Source organism: Miscanthus floridulus, chromosome 9 (assembly GCF_019320115.1).
Source record: "Miscanthus floridulus cultivar M001 chromosome 9, ASM1932011v1, whole genome shotgun sequence".
Classification (NCBI taxonomy): domain Eukaryota; kingdom Viridiplantae; phylum Streptophyta; class Magnoliopsida; order Poales; family Poaceae; genus Miscanthus; species Miscanthus floridulus.
Genome location: NC_089588.1, coordinates 86,478,486 through 86,489,401, shown reverse-complemented (window position 1 = coordinate 86,489,401; position 10,916 = coordinate 86,478,486).

Here is a 10,916-nt window from a genome sequence, read left to right as displayed (position 1 = left end):
GTATGTAGGAGCTCGTTGTAGCAGTAGATCGAGCTATCATGGCCAGTGCTGGCGTCTCACTGTCGATCCGCACCGCCGTGCCGCCATTGACGCCACCGTCGTCGTTAGCTCCGGTGATTGGTCCAGTTAGTTAGCTTAATAGGTGCGGAAGGTCATGGTGGTCACTGTAGTGTCAGTGCCGTCGCCGAAAAAGCCGCCGTTGGCGAACTTCGGCCGATCCGCGTCGAACTCTGATGTATGAGAACTTGCTATAAATTTAATTGAAGTAGGGTCTTTCTATTTATCTAGTAATAAATGGTATTTTCTAAGGAAAATTTGTAGGGATAAAATATGTAACATATTGATATGCAAATTTTTGTACAGTAGTATGGCACTAATATGATGCTAGGAAAGATATATAATATGTTGTTTGACACTTTTTTATAGGGTTTACTATTTTCACTAAAATAGGCATTTCTAGCTTGTCATTTTTGTAAAGGATGTTATACATGATCAAATGACATGAAACTTTTACAGTAGTCTATTGATAGTACTTGGAGGCCACTGAAATTTTCTGAGAATTTATTATGCACATTTGGTATAGGTTTATTATTTAACCTAATTATCTAAATAAATTAATAAAGGCATTTAAATAAATAGTTTGGGCTTGGTCATTATGTTTTCTTGAGTATATTTGATGTTCTTGAACTGTTGGTATAGTTGTTGATGTCAAATGTGGAATGCTTATTGGCAGGAGAAATATTGTTGCTTTATAATTCGAGTTAGAAGGGTTTCCGGACAGATTCTATGGTTTGTTATGTTGCATAGTGAAAATGATGTTTTCTGTAGAAATGGTTAATTAAAAAGTTGTAGGGAACTTATTCATATATCTTGTGTTAAAATTTCAGGGCAATAGGCCAAAGGGTTTAGGAGTTATAGCTGTTTAAAGTTAGTCTCCCGAAATGCTTGTTCTCTGGAATTTCTGAACAGCACTGGATAGAATGTCTGTTTTGGTTAGGATAGATTGTGAATTAGTTTTTGGTGATTAAATAAGAGTTGTAGGAAATTTTATAAGCCTTCGAGAAAGTCTAGGATCACAGCATTTTGATAAGTAGAACTTCAGTTATGATGTAAACATTTAACTGTCATGTGTAGCTTAGATATTGCATTGTGTGAAATTTGTAAGTAGATAGAGAAGAGATATGCACCTACTCAGTTAGTATGGAGTTAGCATTGTTATCATTTTGCTACTTAACATCATTGTTGCAGCACGTACATTCCTCTATCACATCCTCCATGATCCTTCTTATGCATTCATGGGACTTACTTATGCATATGCATATACATGAAGGGTCGAGATGACGGACTGGAGGGGAGAATAGTCCGTTCTAAAATTAATCGTGTTTACTAACCATAACAAATGCGGAATTAAAACTATCAGTCTAGCCAAGACTACACCCCTGTATCTAAGTTATCAAGCAACTTGAAAAGATTCTAAACAAGCAACTAAGATGCCAGGCTAGCTAGAGCTCACCTAACCAATTCTAGGAGCAAGGTCACACAAACATGTGCCACTAGTACTTCAAGCATGGGGGAGCTCCTACACAACTAGTAAGCAAAAGCACAAAGCTCCTAAGCTCACTAGCAATGCTCAATAATAAGGCAACTAATGCCAAATTAGAGAGCGCAAATTACTTTGCTACACAAACTAAGCAATGTGACTAACAAGGTTACTAAAACCAAATTAGCCATACAAGAGAGCTACTTCTATGCCACACAAGCAAGAAGGTAACTAGCAAGCTACACAAGCAAACTAATTACAAGAGCAACTACACAAACGCAATGTATATGAAAGTAAATATAGCTTGTGCAACAGGGATGCAAACCAACGGGAAGACAAGGATCACACGGTGATTTTTCTCCTGATGTTCATGTGCTTGCCAACATGCTAGTCTCTATTGTGTCGACCGCTCACTTGGTGGTTCGGTGGCTAATTGGCATCACCCGTCAAGCCCGCACATCGGGCACCGCAAGAACCTACCCACAAGTGAGGGTAGCTCAATGACATGCTCTACTAGTGTTGCTCTTCATGGCTCCCATGGGTGAGTAATCCCCCTCACAATCACTTCTCTGAAGCACTACACAATCTTCTTTGCATGCTTTGATGGAGACCACCACTAAGCCGTCTAGGAGGTGGCAACACAATCACCTAGTGCCACTCAATGCAATCTCACAATGCACTCGCACTAGAATCAATCACTCGCAATCGGATGCAATCTTTTTTGCACAAGTGAGTTAGAGGCTCTGCTAGCACTCCCCAAGCATGGACACTAAGTCCCAAGGGTGCCGAGCATGTGCCAAGGCCGGCCACACACTCCTTTTATAGCCTAAAGGTCTAAAATAGCCGTTACCCCCTTCATCCTGATTTCTATGCACTGACTGGACTCGCTGACCGGACTCACCCTATAGTCTGGTCCAGAGTTCGGTTGCCACGTATACTAGCTGTTTGAATGTTACCATTGGGTGCTAATAGCTCCCAACGTGCGCAAACGATCACTGCATCTGGTCGATCAACCGAACTCGCCATCACCCAACATCTGGTCACAAACAGAGAGGTTCTAGAGAGGTTTTTCATCGATCGAACATGTCCTGTCAACACTGACTGGACTTGCCGTAGCGTCCGGTCACTCTCCCTCAGCATTTCCAGGACCAAATCAGTGGCATGGGGGCGTCCGATCGCGCCCTAGTTCTAGCATCCGATCATAGCCCCTGTAACACCCTAGGTGTTAGGCTTGCATAATTGCACTTGCATTGCATGAGCATGAGCATGAGCATCATTCATTCATGCATAAGTATTTCCATATGAAACATTGCTACGAAACATGTGAAACATACTATTGTTCTTCTATGTTTCCTTGTATGTATGCTTTGTGATCATGTGTGATTGAGTGCAAGTGATGGAAGTTGGTCACTAAAATACCCTAGCTACACTTAGGATACTTAATGGAGCAATGTCCTTATAGATCACTTCACCTAATTAAGCTCCTAAGTGATGATATGCTCAGTTTGACCTAGGGTTTACATGTGTGACCTATGTGAAATGATTGTGGGACCTTAGGGGTACCCTTAACATGTTTATAATGTCACTAGGAACCACTTTGGTATTCATGACCAAAGCTAGTTTAGCTTTTAAATCATACTTATAGTGTTATGTACTAATTTCATGTGATGTGTTTGACTGGAGTTGAACTATATTTTAGAAGCTTTGCATGGCTATGCACCCTAAAACAAAGTTGTAGTATGTTGGGAGTGTAACAACTTTTATTTTTGGGTCATAGTCTAACTCAGCTCCTAACATGCTTAAAATTGGATCACAAAAATCATCAAAATGCTGTTTTTCAAACTTAGAAATTTTTCTAAGTGTTGACTGTGTTTACAATTTGCAGTGGCTGACTTTGGATTGATTTAACTCATGATCCTTTGTGAATTAGTTGATGCTTTCTAAAGCAATGTTGTACCCCTATCGTAGCTCTACAACTTTGCTTCAAGGATATTTTGCTAACTCGCCACCGATTTAGAGTTGGGTGGTGATGAAAACTCGGTGTCAATCGGCGTTACTGGTTTTGATGGCCATCGAGCTCACGCCGTCGTGGCCGACATGGCTCAGGCCACGCTCGACATTTGGCAGTCGTTCATCGGTACTGCCCCCACAAGTCAGGCCATCGTTCGCACCTCATCACCCCATGCCTACTGCTTCACCTGGCTGGCCTCATTCACTTCACTTGGCCTTGTCCGAGCTCACGAAGACGAGGGCCGTGCCTCTGCCTTTGCTGTTGAGCTCATTGTCATCGCCTAGCTTCCTTGCCACCATGTCATTGCCTCCTCCAGCTAGCCATGAGCTCTGTCGTCTTCCTCCCTATCTGCTCGACATGTTCGCTGGACCAAACGAGCTACGGTGAGGGCGGATTTCACCATTTTCCCCTCGCCGGAGTTCACTGTCTCCTTGACCGCCGTCACGGCGAGCTCACCGTCGCTTTGCTCCTTCACCCATTTCCTTTCCTTCTTCATGATAGTATTAGCTTAGGGTGTCATTTAGCTTAGGTGCTAACCTCATGGCAAGCCATGTCCTCACTGGCGTCGAACACGACGGACAGCGCCGTCATGCTCTCAACGCCACGCTGCCTCACACGCGGGTAGCCTTGTCGATGCATCCACCCAAACCCTAGATAGCTTTAATCAAGCCACATAGTCATCACGGAGCTAGTGCACCTCTCTCCTTGTCCTGCCAAGGCTAGAGACGGCTGGCGCACCGTCGTGCCACGCCACCGTGCCGCCATTGCCGGTGATGAGCCACCTCCAATTCAATTCAGGGCTAACTACCTACACGTATAGATGTGGGAGAGGATTAGATCATCATGGTGGGGTCGGTTTCGCTGGACGAGTTGCCATCGGTGAGCTTGAGCTGGTCAAACCACCATCCCCTACTCTGTGTGACTGACCAGTGGGGTCCACTAATGTGTGGGTCCCGAATGGCAGTGACTATTGTTCTAGGTTTTGTGTATTTCTTTTCAGATTTTTGTGCTAACTGGGGAAATTGATATCTAGGGCTAGGAGTATCCTATTTGAGTGAACCAGATTTTGTTGGATTCCTCATAAAGTGTAGTATTTGATAAAAATATGAAATGTACTATTTCCTATATTTTTATAGGAGAATAAAATAGAGTTTGACAAATGCTTTTAAATGGTTTCAATTTTGTTAAATCTATAACTTGAGCTAGGAAAGTGCTAAAAATGTGATTCTAAGTTTGTTAGTCTTGTATTGTTATGTACTACATGGGAAAAATATTGCTTGCACTGTGATCTTGCTAGAAATAGGAGTTTGCTATTTATCTTAAATAAATGCTAGATTCTTGTGATATTTTTCATGGTAAAAATATGTATCCTTTGAGCATGAAACTTATTTTACAGTGTTATTGTGTTTTAATGAACCCAAGAAAAAAAATATGAAATCTGTTGCTTGACACTTTTCACTAGGGTTTCCTATTTATGCTATTTTAAGACTTGTTGGCTTGTCATTTTTGTATAGGATTTTATATTTGTTCAAATGATGTGAAATTTATACAGTAGTCTATTGGTGACATGTATAAGCTATTGTAATTTTTGTGGAATTTTATGTATGTTTGGCTATGTGTTTATTATTTAACCTAATTATCTAAATAAATTAACAAAGGCATGAAAAGAATTTATTTAGGAATGGTCACTATATTTTCTAGTGTTTATTTGAGGTATGATAATTGTTGGTAACATTGGTAGTACTCTTGGTACTATTCTTATATGTAGTGAAATATTATTTCCCCTATAATTCACTTATAGTGAATTTCTAGACAGATTTTAGAGTTAATTAAATTAACTGGTGAAGATGATGTTTGGTCTGAATTTTATCAGTAACAAAGTTGTAGGGAACTTGATTATCTAGCTTGTGTAAAAATTTTAGGGCATTTGGCCTAGTAGTTTGAGAGTTATATCAATTGGAAGACAGCACTCCCAACTGCTTGCTCTTTGAAATCCATGGACAGTTTTGTAATATCAGTCTGTTTGGCCTAGTTTGAGTTTGAATTAGACTTTGGTGATTAAACAAAAGTTGTAGACTTGTTTGCTTTATATGAGTTGATGTGATGATTTAGATGATAGGCTAGTTAAGATAAATTGTTAGTTGCAGGTGCTAGGCCTCTTACTGAAGATGAACAAGTTTATCTTAGGTTGTTAGAGCTTGGTGAGTGTGTAGTTCTTGTTTTCTAAAAGAAATATGCACCAACTCAGTAAAATAGATGTTAATCTTGTATCGTCATGTCATTCATGTGTTCATCTATATATGGTTGTACATTTCATCATCACCTTCCATCTCTTGTGCATGCATGACTCTTATGCTATGCATATGCATGCAACAGGTGTTCCAGAGGGAGTCACGCTTCTGGAATTCGAGCAAGGACTTCTGAAGGAGTAATAGCAAGCTTAGGAGTAGGAGGTGCAGGCCCTAGAAGAAGGAACCAACAAGGAAGAAGTTCTTGAGTGTCCCGATCACCAACCATCCTCTTTTCTGAAAGGGAAGCCCTAGAGCATTCTAAGTCTCCTATGTTTTGAATATGGTTACTTTGAGTATCTTTATATGTTTGATGCATTAAGTGATAGGAACTAGATGCAAACACCGATTGCATATATCTATTCCTTGTCCAGTAAACATACCATGAATCCTATTTAGGTCCAGGAGCGAATCAAAGCTTAGCCACTCTTAGACCGGTAAAGCTAGGTGATTTCCTATCACCTGCAATCTAGGATGATGTTTGGTCACGGTTGACTATATTTGCTATCGTGGAAAATAACCATGTGTTAATAATGAATTGAGACCGGGCGGGATGTCGATAGAGAAGCAACAAGGCAAGGAGGTCTTGGGTGTGGATCTATCCTCGTCTGTGTTGGTTAAGGACCGATTCGTTGTACGTCCTCATGTCATGTTGAACGCATGCCTATCACTTAGTTGGCCGGATAACTTGTTCCGACTGCAAAGCCGAGTAGCTCAACTTAGGCTAGAAACCAAGAAGTGAAAGTGCGCACTCTGGCGGTAGTAAGGATGTGCGGGGAGCCATTAGCGTAAGTCCAAAGGTGAGATTGACCACCTGGCAGAGTAGGCTCCCTGAGAGTGCGGCGCTGCGTGGACCCGTGAATTTATTCTTGAGTTGTACCAAAGGTGACCCGAGGCAACCACTGATCTGGTTGATTGGGTTTTGTGTTAGGAATAATTCCCTAGCTGGGTAGGAATCAATTTGAGTCACTGTCTCTCCTGGATAGTGAGAACTTGACTGAGCAACGACAACGTAGAGACACTTAATTGAACTTGATGGTTAAAGTGATGATGATGATGTTACAACATTATACCGGATATGGTTACTGATGTTTGGAGTTAATCCCTTGCATGCTCTAGTACAAGTGCTAATCTAGATGACAGGTTAATATTGATAACTTGCTACTTAATTAATAATTTAAGTTATGCTCTTGTATCATTAAAGCCTTTATGCAAAATGGTTGTCATGCAAGATCCACCGATATAGCCTTGCATACTCCTTGGTGTCATTTATTTTTGGTTTACGATGGATAAGTCTAGCTGAGTACATTCTTGTACTAAGGGTTTATTCCCTCTTGTTGCAGATGACGTGCTCTATAACGGCTACTGCAAGTATTGTCTCCACCCTGCGGGGGATGAAGACTAGATCATGGGCATGATCTTCTATGTTATCTTATCCTGTTGCTTTTGCTGGGTATGACTATGGAACTGGCTTGTATTTGAACTAAGTGTGTGTGATGGCCTCAAACTACTTTGCTTCCGCTATTTGTGAACTCGTGTTGTAATAACTATGTGAACTCCGATGTATGTGATACTTGTGAACTACTTGTGAAATGTATGTAACATGTGGCTTGTTATGTTGAATCACTATGATCTTGGTTGTATGCAAGTTGGTTTGAAATCCTTCATGGTTTCGGTTGACTACCGGGTTTATATGGGTTCAAGTATGACAGTTTGATCACTCTGGTGATTGCTTTCATACTTGTGCTCTTATAAATTGGTCGGTTCTATTACAGCTAGCATCGGAGCTAGATTCAACAATAAACATGTCATATGTGTATTTAAAACAAAGGTTTTTGTTTGCAAAAATCAGTTTTGACAACTTATAGCTACTTATATGTATAGGTGTGTTCAAATCTGAAATTTTATCTAAGTGTGCAAGTGGTCATATCCTCTATGCCCAAATAAGGACTTTTAGGTGGCTTATTTAAGTAATGACTTTGGCGGTAATTGCTTGCATTTTATTTCGTCGTCCATACGGCGTGCTATTGTATAGATGCCATCCGCTTGGGTGATAATGTATGGATCAATTGTCTCTATGCCCAGGTAAGTGTGAGCTGTGAGAGCATGACCGTCCAACTATCTATCTAGGGGAGCGTTAGTTGTGGTTACTAGAATATTTACAAGTTGCACACATGTACATATGAAGGTACTTAATTGTGGGTATATCTATCGGATAGCTTTGGATACTGAAGTATATATATCTGGGGATGTATATATGGAGAGTATCTTAGTTTACTGCTTTCATTGTGTGCTTATTTCTCTTTTGTTGGGATGGGCTGTAATGAATTTGTCTGCAGGTACACTAACAATGCAACGTGTAGCTCAACTAGATATGTATACGAGAGAATGTATGTATGCCACCGTCTATGTCGCTAGAATTTTAAATTTTTCTTAAGATTCATGAGGATGTACGGAACATGCATGCATCATGTTCACTCATGCCTTTATATTTTGCATCACTCCCTCCCTTATCTTTAATTATTTTGTTATGTATTTCTCATCCTGTAAGATAATCCTCTCACACCCAAAATTACAATGTTGCTACAGATGGCCGCACCAGCACTACCGCCCAGGAGCAGCACATTCTTGCACGTGTTTGGCACTCCAACCCTGTTGTGGAGGGTGCTGCATTTAGTGGGATATGCAGAGCTGCCTCGTTATACTTGGAAGCAAGTGGAGGCTGAAGGAAGGTTGTTGTGGTATGACATAGAGGTGGTTGTCCCGCCTGATGCAAATAGACCCTAGTGGCTTGGTTGGAGCGTCGAAGCTGATGGACAAACCCCTTAGGAAGGGGCATAGGTCGCAGCTTTGGAAGTGCTAGTTGATATTTGTCAAGAGTTTGGTGACGAGTTGATCAACGGACCAGCTGAGTCCATTCCTCATGTAGCACTGTCTAAGGCAGTGTGGCTGAATTTTGAAGATGATCCCTTGGTAATGACTGAGGCAGAGTGGGCATAGAGCTCTAGACCAGCCATGAGTGCCATGATGGCTGTTCTAAAGATGTTCTATGATCGTCAGGGCACGTATGTTAGTGCTTTGACAGCCCTTCAGCAGGCACTGAATGAATGGCACAAGTGGAAGAAGCATACGTGCAAGTATGGTAATGAGCTTAGGATAGCTCAAAATGATATAGGTGGTCTTATGGGTCAGTTGGAAGCTTGAAGGCAGTAGTTTGTATGTACTGTTAGAGAAAGAGATGCTAACCATGATTAGATCATGCAGTTGACTCATGAGCAAGATGACGTGATCTGTCTGGCACAAACCAAGAACAATGCTAGGGTCATGGCTGAAATTCAAGCTAAAGTTAGAGAGAATGAGCTCCTCCACCAAATTGAAGAACTGCAGATTGACGTTCACTGCCTCAATAATCAGATCAATCTGATTCCTCAACCTATTCTAGTGTACCCCATGGTGGGAGGACCATAGGTGATCTTCGCTGATGATGATGGCATGGACTTAGATGCCAATGTCATCACAGTACCTGAAGCTGAAGAAGAGGAGGAACTCAATCCTGTCAAGGATGAAGATAGTGAAGGAGTGATAGATGCTGACACTGATGAAGATGTGTAGTTTAGCTGTAGCAATAAGCTAGATGCACTAGTTCTTATCTTTTGCTTTCTTCTAGAAGAACATGTAACTTAATTTCCATAGTGACTTGGATGCAATCTCTGGAACTTGCATGTTGGCTCCATGTGGATGTGAGCTTTTAATAAAAGTCCAGCTTTAATGTTGGCAAAATTTGGCATGTAAGCGTATGCATCGCGAGAATGTGCGGTGTAAAATATTGGTGATGTTATGAGGATGAATTATTGTGCCTCTGTTTATTGTATGAAATTATTCTCTCCAATAAGTTCAGTTTGGCATGATTCTACAATTCATCTGTAATGTTTCTGACATCATCCATCATTACTCACTATTGCACTTTTGCAAATGTCACACAATCTGTGTTTAGGCAGGGTTGGAGGTAGTGGTGATGATGATCTTCCACCGCCACCACCACCCACACCATTGGATCTGTTGGCCATGCTTGTGGAAGGTCAGCGTGCTTTGGGGGATGCCATGCATACCCTAGCCTTGCATCAAGCACAGGGTCACAATCAATGTCAGGGACCAGAACCGAATCAGTATAGTAACTTTAAAGAGTTCTAAGATGCCAAGCCACTAGTCTTCAAAGAAGCTAAAGAGCCGCTCCAGGCAGAAGAGTGGCTGAACATGCTTGAGCACAAGTTTCATTTGCTCAGGTTGACAGAGAAGATGAAGGCGGAGTATGCTTCACATCAGCTGCAAGGACCAGTGGGTATAGGGTGGCGTCATTATAGGTCCACCTTACCTGAGAATGCCTAGATCACTTGGAATCAGTTCTAGGAGGCTTTCAAGAGTCATTTTATTCCTCCCGGTTTGATGGCCATAAAGCACAATGAGTTCATGAAGCTGGTGCAAGGTACCAAGACTCTTACTGAATATCTTCATGCATTCAATCATCTGGCAAGGTATGCCTTAGAATTTGTTGATTCAGAAGCAAAGAGAATCGCTAGCTTCAAGAGAGGGCTTAGTCCCAAACTAATGAAGTCCATGGGGAACAACAAGAGTACTGCTTTCAATGAGTTTATGAGTGACGCTCTCACTCAAGAGAACAACAATAATGTCTATGCAGCATCCAAAAATCACAAGAGGGCCTTTGAGGCAAGTGCCTCTCAATTTAAAGCTCTAGTGCCTAAGACTCAGTTTCACCCACCGGCTACAGTTGTTAGGTACCTGCCACCTCAAAAGAAGAATCATGCAAAGACTAGCTTCAAGAAGGCCTTTAATGTTCCTCTTCCAAAGGGCACCACAGGACTAGGGAATTCTTTTGTCCCGCCAGCTAACAGGCCCTGCTAGAATTGTGGCAGGACAGGTCATTGGTCCAAGAATTGTCCTTATCCTTAGAAGAATAATCAGAAGCAGGGGAATTCTAGTGCTCATCAAGGTCATGTTAACTACACCAACGTGACAGAGATACCCTCAGGAGATGTGGTCACTGTGGGTAAGTTTCTTG